This window comes from Nylanderia fulva, unplaced genomic scaffold (assembly GCF_048542155.1).
Source record: "Nylanderia fulva isolate GAGA-0341 unplaced genomic scaffold, ASM4854215v1 Scaffold1, whole genome shotgun sequence".
Lineage (NCBI taxonomy): Eukaryota > Metazoa > Arthropoda > Insecta > Hymenoptera > Formicidae > Nylanderia > Nylanderia fulva.
The window spans coordinates 7,037,683-7,051,470 of record NW_028189192.1 but is presented as its reverse complement, the minus strand read 5'-3'; the positions used below and the strand labels follow the sequence as shown (position 1 = coordinate 7,051,470).

At 37.0% G+C, this 13,788-nt stretch overlaps 1 protein-coding gene and 1 long non-coding RNA gene across 7 annotated transcripts in view; both read right to left on the bottom strand.

Moving 5' to 3' along the window:
• Fas3 (fasciclin 3) overlaps positions 1-13,788 on the bottom strand; it is a 287,025-nt gene that overhangs the window by 167,998 nt on the left and 105,239 nt on the right. The window lies entirely within an intron of this gene.
• Positions 1,590-13,788, bottom strand: part of LOC114931122 (uncharacterized) — a 33,400-nt gene continuing 21,201 nt past the window's right edge. The window contains exon 3 of the long non-coding RNA XR_003819606.1: positions 1,590-1,664. This is a non-coding gene — a long non-coding RNA (uncharacterized LOC114931122). The remainder of the gene's footprint in view (positions 1,665-13,788) is intronic.

Here is a 13,788-nt window from a genome sequence, read left to right as displayed (position 1 = left end):
TTTAAAATTTATCACACACGCGCAGATGGAAAAGTCTATTTCAAAATGAACAATTTTTCAATAGAATAAATTCATCAAAAATATCTTGCGAGTTTCATCTCGCAGATTTCATTTCACAAAAGTCTAGCAGATTGCGCTGCGTGAGATTTAGCGGTAATATTTTTATCTTCTGCAAATTAAATTTACGTACCGGAATAAAACAGTGAAGATTACCCCTCTGGCTCAAGAATAATTCGAAAAAAAATAATAAAAAATAAAAAATGCGGGACTCCCTCTCTCTCCGATTCTTTCCCTCATCATTGTAAATCATACATGTCGCCGTATATTTCACATATGAAAACACGCGGCAATAAATTAAATTAAACCGCGTCATTATCGGTATTTTTCGCCGCTATCAAATCACGTTTAACGCGACGAAGAGGACAACAGCAGCCAGAATGGAAAGAGAGAAACCGAAACGCCGAGAGTGCACCGAATGCTTCGAAGAATAAAAAGAAGGAAATTGTGATTCTTCTTCGTACCATAATATTCCCACGAATTTCGATGAAACGATGCTATTAGGAAATTACCACGAGCGGCACAGCCGCTCGCTTCACGCTACTTAATATTATCCGTTAATGGAATGCGGAAGCTTACGATAGATCTATATATATAATATATATACACGTCTTCCAAATGAGTCTAACGTGCACGTAACGATTAAAAATCCGCCTATCGCTGCGTAAAAATTGGCTCCTTTTTTTTGCGGTTTAAACTTTATGTCCATGTATGTGTGTGTGTATCTGTGTGTGGGGGCCGTATCTCTCTTTTTATAACCCCCTAACAATCTTCCTGCTTCCTGCGCTACACGATCGAACCCCCTTTTTCATTCCAGGCCAGCGAACTCGTCTCGTGTCACCGGTAATTATCTCTTCCATTACCGCAAAAATGAATAATATAGTTCCATTATATCGGCGAGGCGTTGTCTGGTGAATAAAGTGCTTGCAGGCAGACAAGCCTTGATTAAGATTGCTCGATAATTGACACAGAGATCTTTATTTTTACTTATCTGTCCCGCCAAATTGGATGCAAGATCGATGTTATATTTAATATTAATGTTATTTCTTACATTTTTCCGATTCATCGCGCGATATTGTCTGCGAGTAGTGAATCATCATCTCGCGACTATAGAGGTTCGAAATTACCATTCGAACGTAGCATTACGGAATCGACCTCACAAAATATTAAAGTAGATAATTCACAATACTCATACGTCGACCAAGAAAATTACGAGGGTTCCGTGACCTTCTCTATATCGATCCCTCGCGATCCTAAGACCACTGACAGTTCGCTGGCGCCAAAAGCATAATAGTCGTCTATTCATGATATATATGAAAAAATGTCAAATAGGTACAAAATATTCCTAAATTATTTTACATTCATCGTCTCTACTCTATACTCTAGTCTAATCATTTTAAATTATAGCATTGTATTGTAATTTTTCTTAAAAAGATATATTTTAGAAAAGCTCGGTATATGGTGCCTGTATAGATGTGTTGCTGTAAACTATTATAGTTTGTAAATATCTTTACCACTCACCGCTGCCGGCGTTTCTTGCAGATCGAAAGTAATTACATGTATTTTCTCTACGTCTCTTCCTTCGTGCAACGATATTTTCAACTCACCTGCAACAGAGTAAACATCATGCAAACTTTGATGCAACATATATTTTACATACAAAATCACCGATATAATGCAGATACTTTAAAAGAAATCCAATGCGGAGACGCTTATGTCTAATGTTTAGCATGATATAGTATAACATGTACGATTCTTTGTTATCTAAATATTTTTATATTCGATTCTCGATTCAGCACTTTCGTGTCGATATTTCTCTCGCCTACATTTCTTTAGAAGAATTTATTAAAAATAAAAATATCTCGAATTAAGATTTATTAAATTATGTGTACCAAAGAAAATTTGTGTCTCAACTAATCAGTTTCAATTAATTACTTTCTTCATAACCGCATCCGACTCTTTCTCTCCCGTTGAAATTTAAATGTGTATTCTTTATTATCTTCTTTTTTAAGATTAAATAACATTTCAACGTTATTTAATCTCTCACACGCGATTATGCATATTCTACTTTGAAAGGCACAGGCGATTCTTGAATTTCAACTCGTGCTGAACGTATTATCGCGCGGCATGTTGCCGACGATATCCCGATTCTTATCACCGCCGTGTAACGTATTGCGCGCGAAACTATAATAATTACACAGCGTAAAGCTAAAAGCATGAACCGTTAGATATTTCGCGCTTGATACGTTTAACGTTCTTCACGCGAGTGCAGTTGATGCAATCTCTAAGAAATTCCGTCCAATTTTCCATGGGAAAGTCTTCACCCTCTTGATGCATCATTCAATTTTCGCCTTATCTGTATAATAGAAAGTAAACATAATGTCTTCCGAAATGGTTTTATTAATGATAACTGTAGCTTTAAAAAAATACAAACAAATATATTATAGCGAAAACTAAACAAATTTAGTAATACATTTTTTTACATAATTATATACGATAAGAAAAAGAAAGTTAAATCAAATCATTATTTAAAAACAATTTGATTGAAAGAATTTTGTTAGAATATACATATATCATTTTATATAATAACCCGTATTAAATATTCCTATTAAAATGATTTATTATGAAATTTAATTCTTACGTTAAAATAAATATCAAATCCAGATTTATAAAGCAAAATAATATTTTTATGAAGCGTTCGTGAGAAGATACGCCGGTGTTTTTCACGGAAACGTTTTTGTTTCGCCTTTCTGCGTGCTTTCCATGGTTCGATCCACGTTGCAATATGCAATACGCTTCGCTAACACGTCGCCAACACAGGTCGCGATAGGTAGCCAGCGGTTGCGAGGGATAGTAGCTGGCGACTGGCCAGGCCCCGATATACCGCGCGTGTTTCTTCGCCGGCATTTGCATACCGAAATCCCTAAAGTGTGAAACTATTGCCGGTAAAGCCGATCCGCAGATTGCAGATTAAACGGATGTCCGCGGTTCCGAACACGCCGTTTTCCTTTCTTATCGCCGTAACGTAAATGATACGTAGCACACTTAAGCGACAGTATTTTGCTTCGCTACTTTGCGTCTCGACACTGCACCGTATTTACGGCTCGCGTCATTTTTTGTATAATTTTCAGATTAAAATAAAAAATATCGACAGAATATAATCTTATTATTTCTAATAATTTTAATAGTAGATAAATTAGCTATAATTTGATATAATTTAAAAAAGAATTAAGTTAAGAAGCATATCAATATTATAATAGATTATAATAGAAATCTCTCTCTCTCTCTCTCTCTGTTTAATTCTATTAATATATTAGACGAATAAGATCAGGATCAGATGGCTGAATTTAATGCTAAATATATGAAATATGAAGTAGAATACACAGATAAAATATAATATGTTTATATCTCATATGTCGATATATCGTATTGTAATTCCATCTGTCATAGTATATACGTGTCTATTTGGACTGTATTGTTCATGAACATTAAGTGAAATAACAATATTGCCGGATTTACCACGCCGTATTCACACGATCTCAATTTCGCGATGTGATTATAATCGCACGTTCGCACGACAATGACAACACACACGAATCGTAATTCAATTAGCAGCTCTAAAACTTTGCCCGCACTCGATGCGACTGAGTCCGGAAACGTTTTCGGCAAACGCGGCGCGCGTATATGTATATGGCGAGCTCGCTCTGCCTTGGGGAAGACATCGTGGGAGGGATAACATATGTTACTGTTCAGATTCGTGCTAAGGGACAGGCGCAAGTTTAGCGGAATTATATCGGTGCCAGTGGTGGAATCTTCGTGGTTAGCGCGCCGTTGAGTTATTAGCTGTTTCCCTTCAGAATTAGCACCAAATTAGCATACCATTAAGGCTGCCCGCACGCATGGAGGTTACTCGATAATCCCCTAATCCTGGGAGTTTATCTTCACGTGATCCTATTACAGCCAAGTGAAATTCACCACAAAGCACCGGAGTCTTAGAGCAGCGAGCGTATTATCATTTTTAAAGACACGCACGCGCAAATATGTGCGCGCGTGTGTATAAGTGGTTGGGGCAACTCGCTTTAAATTATCGTGTGTTACCGGGCCTTCGTATAAGCTTCGAGAACGATGGTATTAGCAACTCTATTATTTTGCTCGCGACTGAACGCGGTATTTGCTCAACGGAAACCATCGCTGCCCGCAACGAGCTCGGGTGAAAAAGCTCAGTCGCTAATGAGAACAAATTGCATGCGATACTTTTAAGCGCTAGACTTTGTTAATTATAACGTCATAATGATAAAGATGCGTCAAGATTTGCAGTGGCGTCCAACGATCCACAATTATCTCGCTTTCGCGCGCCCATAATATTCGTGTATCGTTAAAAGAGCACAGAGTGCACAGAGAAATCATTTTTATTCCATATAATGATTTGCTTCAAAACAAATTCGACATTAGAAGAAAGAAACATTTATACGCCAAAGATGTTATAAATCTTAATTAATATGAATTGAAAATTTATAGTAAAATATTTTGCCGAGTTGAAAATTTCACACATTTTTCTGTCAAAAATTCTTAAATAATTTTTATTTGTAATTCAAAAAATATTAAGCTTCGCGCTATTTGATATAGTTTCTAAACATCTTTAAGAACATATATACTTTTATTTTCAAATAATTGCCATATTATTTACATAATATAAAATTTGGAAAAATATACGAAGCATGTCAGAGAGAAAAAAATATCGCACGCATTTCAATCACGAATAAATAGAGTAGTTTATAGCGTGAAGACATCCGAAATATATTTCGAATAATAGAATTATATATATATATATTCACTGATGAAATGTCTCGCTATAGAAATCGTGCTTAATTTACGTAGATATTCATCATCGGTGAACGAGGTGAATAGACGTAAACCGACACTTCGTTTCGTGAATGCACTCGAGTGCAAAGATGATGCGCGAGCCTTCGGCGGAAAATCTGACCCGGTGGCTATCTGCCATAGTATTAAACGAGGGTGCTAATTTCAGGTAGCTTTCCGACAGAACCTTCTCGCGTCTCAAGTTTCAAGATCTCCTCCGAGAGATCTTCCGCGCGGATTGTACGTCTGTGCGACTTAACGCAAGTTCAGGAAGTGGAGAAAAGGGAAGGAGATCTCCAAATGAATATGCCATAAAAATGAACAGCGAAACAACGTAACAGCACGACGAGACGACGCACAGATGCTTATTAAATTTTGTAGAGAGATTAAACTCGTCGGTCACGGGAAAGGAAAGAGCGGACGAAGCGAACGTACGTTAAAGTTAGTAGAATACACACAGGTTTACAAGGAAAAAAGCTTTCAACGTTGCGGTAGCGAGTCACTGTCGCGCGCCTTTCACGCTGCAACGGAATAAGCAAGAGCTGAAAGTTTCCGGATCGCATTAGAAGTCGGCCGGCTGAGAGTAAGACCATCAGACTAAGGCGTTAATTCTACCACGAAGCGGAACAGCTATCTCTAGGGGGAGGATGTTTCCGAGGACGAGATGGACGCATACTCTCGAAATCCTCTCTGGCAGATCCGACGCGACGGTTCCTTTGCTAGCGGCAACATTTAACCTCCCGAAACTACTCTTCCACTCCGCATCGCTCTTTCTCTCTCTCTCTCTCTCTCTCTCTCATCCCTTCCAGCTTGGCTCTTAGCCTCGCTCCTTAGAACCGAGTTTAGTCCTGGGTCACGTCTAACGCGCCTCTGGGTCGTCGTAATTAGGATTCAGACTGGTTCGGCTCCGCCCTCTGCCCTTAGATTTATCCCTCTTTCGGAGCTTGCTTTGAATCTCCAGCGCCAAAGTTTGCGCCAACCTCGCGAACACGCGCCGCCGTTCTTCTCGCGTCCTTTGAACGGTACTGCTGCCTCTTCCCAACCCCTTCGCTTCTTCCGAGCGGAATTCTCATACCGCGCTTTACTTTAGGCGGCCGCTACTAGTCGAACGCGTTTATCAGAAAATCACGTAGGAAGAGTTTATCTTATTCGCTCGTTATCTCGAGCATTAACTGTGATTTAAAGCCGACTTTGCCGATAATGCAAGATCCAAGACTAAACGCTGGTTTGAATTCGAAGACGAACCGTAGATTTCTCCATATACATCTCGCTTTATCGGAAATACTCTAATGTAGGACGAATAGGAGACATAAATTTGCCTTACACACGATTGTGCATTGCGATTTATTTTTCCAAGGTAATTACAGAATTTTTATTTGTCTTTTATTTCCAAAGTTGTAATTACAATCTCTTAAATCTACGTCCAATAGAGCGCGAAATACTATAAAGGAATTTATTAAAAATCTGTATTTTCTCTTTGGAAAAAATCATAGAAATTGATTGTACTATTTTGAGACATTAGGGAAAAACTCTTGGTTTCTTTTATTATAGGTACTCCATGTATCAAGACACGTAAATTCTCGTTCGAATTCTCTCGTTTGATTCTAAACGAAGCACGAAAACGGATCGGCGGTTGCCGATGCCGGCGATTTGAATTTCAAGCGGGGCCGCGGCTTCATCGACGAACCATGTAGTAAGAGGATTCACCTTCGCTCGCTATCTCAAGGATCGTGGATTCATCGGGAACAAATAGATCTCGAGCACGCTGGTGCAGTTTCGCAGTAAGTTTGGCGATAGTTGCGCGATACCACGTTCGCGGAGTCTATCGCGATTTAATCAGAGGGGAAGGCACCATCGCAGTAATCAGCCACCCTTCGTACATCATTGAAGCTCTCTTGGTTTTTCCACGGATCCGATTTGAGAAATCAGTGATAGAGGGAGAGAAAAGTACTCTTCATGAGTCTACAAAATTGCCGAGATTAATCATCCAGTCAATTAGAAAAATCATAAAAATGTAATACGGATATTATATTATAGTGTAATTTTTTCATTTATTTTTATTTTCCGTTTGACTGCGCTACGATTTTATTTTTTTATGTAATTTAAGTTTAAAATTATTTTTTAATTGCGATAAAGCTTTGGGTCTTAAAACGCATATTTATATTGATCCAATGCATACTTTATATTTATAATTTTATTTGGTTATATTATATTGCTTATACTATACTTTCAGTTTGAAAAGAACATCTGAATATGGTTATAGGAAATTTTATTGCTTCTATACAAATAAAGGAAGACTGACAATAGGTTCTGATAATATCGGATACCTTTCAAGTATCCTACAAAGGACATTTTTAAATGAGCTTTTTATTATGTTGAATATAAATCGCAATTCTTCGGTTAGATAATATTATCTAAAAGTCCTTCCTCCTCATATCTATAGAGATGCCAAGAGTTTCTCGTTATAATTTGTCGAATCGATATAAATTTTCGAAGCGATCTGCATCAACCTGACTTCTCGCCCAGATTTCCTCTCGAGAGAATTGACCCGGGGCATACCCGAATCGCGCAAAATATATTATCTTTTATGGGTTGCACCTAGCAAGAGAGCGGCTCTCTAATGCCTTTTATCCGATAAAGAAAGGAGCGAAAGGAATGGTGCGCGCGCGGAGTTAGGCAGAGAGAAAAGATGTGCCCGAGAACTGCCGTAAATCGTCGAATGTGAAGTCCACTTGAATTTGGCGGTGAATTTCCTGAAATCGTACTAAGTCACAACGATGAGAAAACGGAAGTTAAACGGTTCCGTATCATCATATCGCATAAAAGTAATTAGTGATATTCGCCATACTATTTCGCATAATCTGTACAAATGATCTGTATCAAATATAAAAAAAAAACAGAAAAATATATAGAATAACATTAATCTTAGAAAGTCTCTCACAAGTTTTTGATAAAAATGATGAAATGCACAATTTCGTATTTTATATTTATAATTTTTACACATCTAGTTTTACTAGTTTTCCAACAGAGTTTTCTTGAGAATTTTCAATATGAAATCTATATATCGGAATATATGGTACTAGTCTATCTTGTCAAAAGAATATCGATTTCCTTGCGATATGCTCGATATCGTTTATAAATAATGATACCCAAGTGACGAAAAGTTACATGCTAGATTTTGATCGTGAACGTTCCTTGTTTTGAGTAAAAGCGCACCTGCGTTTATTTTCACGTCGACTGTTTTAGAATTCACCGTATCAACCCTTCGGGACGTAGATATATGCGAAATCACCTAGTCGAGTACACGACACACGAATCTATGTGTCTTTATTGAAATAATACACGTGGCTCGTGTTACTTTCTGAAGCTCCTCGAGAGTCATCGTCTAGAATAACTGTTTGATATGCAGCACATTTTTCTTCTTTCAGATAATAACCATGCGATAGGAGGATATAATCGTATAGCAAATTCCCTCGCGCGTATATTATCTTACAACTTCTCACAAGTGTATGACAAAAAAAAAGACAAATTCTTACGCAAACGTTTCTCGGGATAAAAAATCGCGAACTCGCGAAGCTTCAGTTAAAAAAAAAAAAAAAAGAATGCGAATAACGTTTCGACGAAAATTTCATCAAGCATCAACTCGCGTACATCCGCTTTCGTTTATCCCGTTTTCGAGAACAACGAAAGGACTCGAATATAGCGGAATATGACATATTTCTCCGTTTTAAGTGGACACACGTCATTGCCGGAGAGATCTGAAATTTTTATATCATAAAAACGCTCGTAAACACGGATAAAGCGGAGAAATAAAGTACGCGAAACATGATTTTACGACACGAATGCTAACTGCATGGATTTTTCACGAATTCGCCTTTGCACGAATGTTCTCAATCCGTGACAATGCATATATGTACATATATATAAGAAACGTCTCGCGTAAAAAGGCTGTATTTCGGACAAAATATTTCCATTTATATTACACATAGTATTTATTAAACAATTTAATTAATTAATTAATCGAACACAATTGCAGCAAATACAACAGTAAAATAATCGTTAAAGGAAACCTTTAATCGACAACATAACAAAAAATATATTTAATATCAAGAAGATAAAAATTGAAGCTACACGATAATGTTAAAGACCTCTAACTATGATCAAGTAATTTTTATTTATTTTACGACAAGCTCGGATTCGCGTCTTTAAAAGAAAAGCAGAAATAACCTAGTTGTGCCTTTTTTTCTTCTTCATCAGTTTATTTATCACGACAGGTCTTTCTTTTTTTCGCACGCTACTTTTTTCCACGTTCCGTCGTAAATCCGATAACCCACGACGCTGTATTGCGACTTTGCGACATTTCGCGTGCGCGAAATCAGCGCGATCGAAAGAACTCGGGGAGCTGTTTCACAAAACGTCGCGCTCGTGGAATAAAATGTATTACGAATACGATATGCGAATTATGAATTCATACGCTCACAAGAATACAACAATACAACGCACGTAACAATAAGAGCGATCAGCTGACCGGCGCACGGAGCTTTAAATGTAAATCAAATTTCCCCGTCTTTATCTCTTTATCCAGTCTTTATGTGTAATCCAATAAGGATTAAAGTTACGATATTCGACCCATGTGTGTGTGTGAGACACGTTCGCTTCCTCTTTTTCCTTCCATTTAAGAACAAAAGGAAGGAAGGATCAGCAGTCCCATAATAGTCCCCCGCATTCATGCTACGATTCTGGCGCGACACAGTTGCATCCGCAGCACGTGCAGTAACGCAATCGTATGTACACACGGGCGGTAATAACTGGACGATATACGAGCTCCACGGTCTCGCGTTACGCATGTATGATTATCGCGGTAAGCGTTGCGTGGCACGCACTACCGGTGAACCAGCCGTGACGCATCTCCTGGCCCCATCATTGCCACCCCTTTTCTCCCACAACCGCCCGTAATTACTCACGCGACCACTGTATTTCCATCCCTCGACTGATTGTGAAAATCGCATCGGGAATTCAGCAGAAGGATGAATATCAAACGTGAACAGAGGCGTTACAACTCTCGCGATCCTTTTCGCGCGATCCTCTCGCAAAGTTATCATTACAACAATATATATATATATATATATATATATATATATATATACGGATATCCGTGTAAAAATAAATACCGTTTTATTTATTTTTTTTTGTTTGAATTCATTAACGAATATACGAATATATATTTGTTTAATTTTAAATATTACAAAACCATTCGCGCATTTATTCATGTCATAATTGGAAACCTGTCATGTGTTAATTTTTCTCAGAAAATCATAAATCTTATAGTTCATTAAATTATCTAAGTCATGTTTGTTTTTAGATTTTATATAGTTCTTTGTCGGAATATTAGATTATCACGCGACAACTGCGTATTTCCATCCCTCGGCTGATTGTGAAAATCGCATCGGGAATTCAGCAGAAGGATGAATATCGAACGTAAACAGGGGCGTTACAACTCTCGCGTCGTTATCATTATAGCAATATATACGGATATTCGTGTAAAGGTAAATATCGCTCTATTTATTATTTTGAATTCATTAACGAATATACGAATCTACATATATTGGTTTAATTTTGAATATTACAAAACCATTCGCATATTTATTCATATTAGAATTGAAAACCTGTCATATGTTAATTTTTCTCAGAAAATCATAAATCTTACTATTCATTAGATTATCCAAGTCACGCTTTTTCTAGATTTCATATAATTGTCCATTCTTGAATAGGAATATTCGAAATATTAGACTATCAATTTCATTAAAGTGAGGCTCGTTGTTTGATGGATTGACTGCTATAATAACGTTTCCCGAATTTAATATGCATCAAAGCACTCTGCAATGTTGTTTGTTTGATCGAGGGATTTGATCGACCATTTATATAAACGATAAGGATGATAGATGGTCGAATAAATTCCCTCATTCAAATATTTAGTTGCGCAATTATAACGTTTTGACTATTAATATCTCCTCTGATAGAAATCTCTAATCCTAAACCTATAACTACACTTTACTATCATAGATATATATATATATTGTATGCTTATACACGTATAATTGTTTACTCTTCAAATTTATATCAATTATCGTGTCATTAATAATTTTGATATCTAATTTGTACACATATTGCGCATTTTGTTATCATGTTAAAGAAAAATAACACATACAATATATAATCGTATTATTACCTATATATTTTGGTAGAAGAAATAATCTCTGTAACAAAAAGACAAATCTTTATCACATCTCGGAGTTTCGAAGAACAATAAAGACAATTTCAAATCGGATAAGAGGAAAGAGTATCATCAGGCACAAGTGGCTTTTGGAATAGACAATGAGAGGGCACACCTATTTCCCTCGCGCATCTCGCGCGGTTACAGTCCGCATAAAATCTGTTTACACAGCTGGAAAACACACCATACGCGCTCGACCGAAGTGGCGCAAGGACTACGGCACTTCGTGGGCGTCGCGACACCGACACAGCGATCGACCGACGCCCCTGGAATTTTATTAGGCGAAAGAGGAGCGCATAGGGGAGCTCTCTCTCTCTCTGTCTCCGCGCTTTCGAGGATTCATTTTCCTTCCGGGTTATCCCCAGTTTCCCCTCTTTGTTTTATAGATCCGTATCTCGGATACAACGCATAAAGAATCGCATTCGCCGAGATAATAGCGCGATGTGTCAGTTTCGAGAAATGTCAGTTTTATTGTAATTGGATCGTCCTGAATAAATTATACGCGCACAATACATACATATTTTCCAACCCATTAGTCTTTGCCAAATTTTAACATCGTTAGAATCAAGCTGTTAAAAAGATTAAAATTTTACCGCATAAAAATTAATAAAAAAAAGGAAATCCACACTTAAAATTTCACGGAAATTATCGAACGTTCTTTCGTAATCGTTTTAGAAATCGCTCTTGTGTAACTCGTTGTACAACGCATTCGTAGAATAATTACAGCGAATACACCATGACATCGTATACTTGCGAATTTTATTGGGCGGAAGTGAAAGAATATTAGCATGAAAGAAAAAGTAAAGCTTCCGGTATCTCGCGATTTGGCCAGACTGAATTTACGGGGTTCTCCGGAACTATTAAGTCAGAATAATTTATCGCGCGGATTTATACGATTGCGAGAAGTTAATCGAACTCCAGGCTGTTCTTTATCTTTGCTTTATTACACTGACTTCTTCAGAAGGTAAAACTTACATTCACGATGACTGCGATCCTCCATAAGTCATAAGACTGTAAGATTAATATCGTTGCAATAGTACGTTTAACATTCCGCCTAATATATGTAACTTATAACGAATTCCGGCGACATCGCCCGCACACAAAATAAACATTAGAAAATTAATTTCGTAAACTGTCGAATGGCAAATATAAAGATATATGCGCTTTAAACTTACAGAGATAAGGATGTATTTTATTAGCCAAAGAAGACGAAATTTGCATGAGGGCTCTGAACTTTCGTCCACATCGTCCCGTCCCGGCGATTCTACCTTTGTGGACCACAAAGTTGCTTCTAAGTTACGACCTAAACTTTCTCGCGAGTTGACAGATTTATCGCACGCGTGAATGCTATAAAAAGCGGACAAATGCGAATATACACGAACGAGCTGCTTAATATAATCTTACACGTGATGAATGTTCTTTAGAGCGTTTTTTAATTAAATCTTGAAAGAAGCTTTACGAACAGCTGAATCAAGCGATGATGCAGCATTTCATATCAAATCAACAGAATAATACAAAGCGAAAAATTTTCTATCTTGCATTACTATATCTTGGTAGAATTAATTTAATTTTTAGATTTAATATATTTCAAGATAGAATTTTATTTAATAATTATTAGTTAGCGTATAAAAGTTGAGTTTTAATAATGAAATAAATAATTATAATTAACGGTAAAATAAATGACATGTATATATATATATAAATATAACATGTGTGTTTAAAACAAAAGAATATTTCGCGTGTCGAAAAAAATCAAATTTACACGACAATATATGCGATTGATAAAACAATATGGTTGATCTAGATACATTCCCTCATAATAAAACGCTCGTTAATCCTTAGTCAGCTCGCATATTTCACTGATATCTCGCGACAAAAATCATTTTTATCTTTTATTTTCGACAGTTTGTTGAAAATTGCGACATATATAGATATTTATCCAGCTTTACATTAAATCAATTATTATTTTTTATTCCATCCATTTGAATAAACCACCACTTTTCATTGTTACGTAAAAAAAATACCAAATATTTATGTGTAAAAATATTTTAATAATTATTAAAATAATAAAGACTTAATTAACAAAATAGGTGTGTCTATGAGAACCAATAAATATATCATTAATAGTTTTTCCTTCAAAGACTTTAAAGACTCTCTTTTACATTTATATTCTTATCATATAAAATGAATATATATATATATATACACCAGTTTCTACGGTGCAAGACTCTTGTCTTAAGAGAAAGAGAGAGTCGCGGGATTCGCGTTAAATTTAGAAATTCATAAAGTTTATCTATGTATGCCGTCAAGTGTCGAGACACATTGCAATGTCTGCATTAGTGCCCCTTCTTCCGGTTCGCAGCGGCGCGACGTCCCGTTGCGTGTATTTCGCGCCCTGCGGAATTACGGGAGCGGAAGATTTGTCCAGGGCGATAGATTTATCGCGTACGTACACACGCCGACCGTGGGTAATTCCAAATGCATGGCCGAGCAAGATTAAGGGGAAATCCCGGGAGTTATAGGGAGGGTGAGCGCGCACACGATTCTTTCGCGTTCTTTCCGCGCGACGGCTTAAATATCCACCAAAAGGGTGTTTC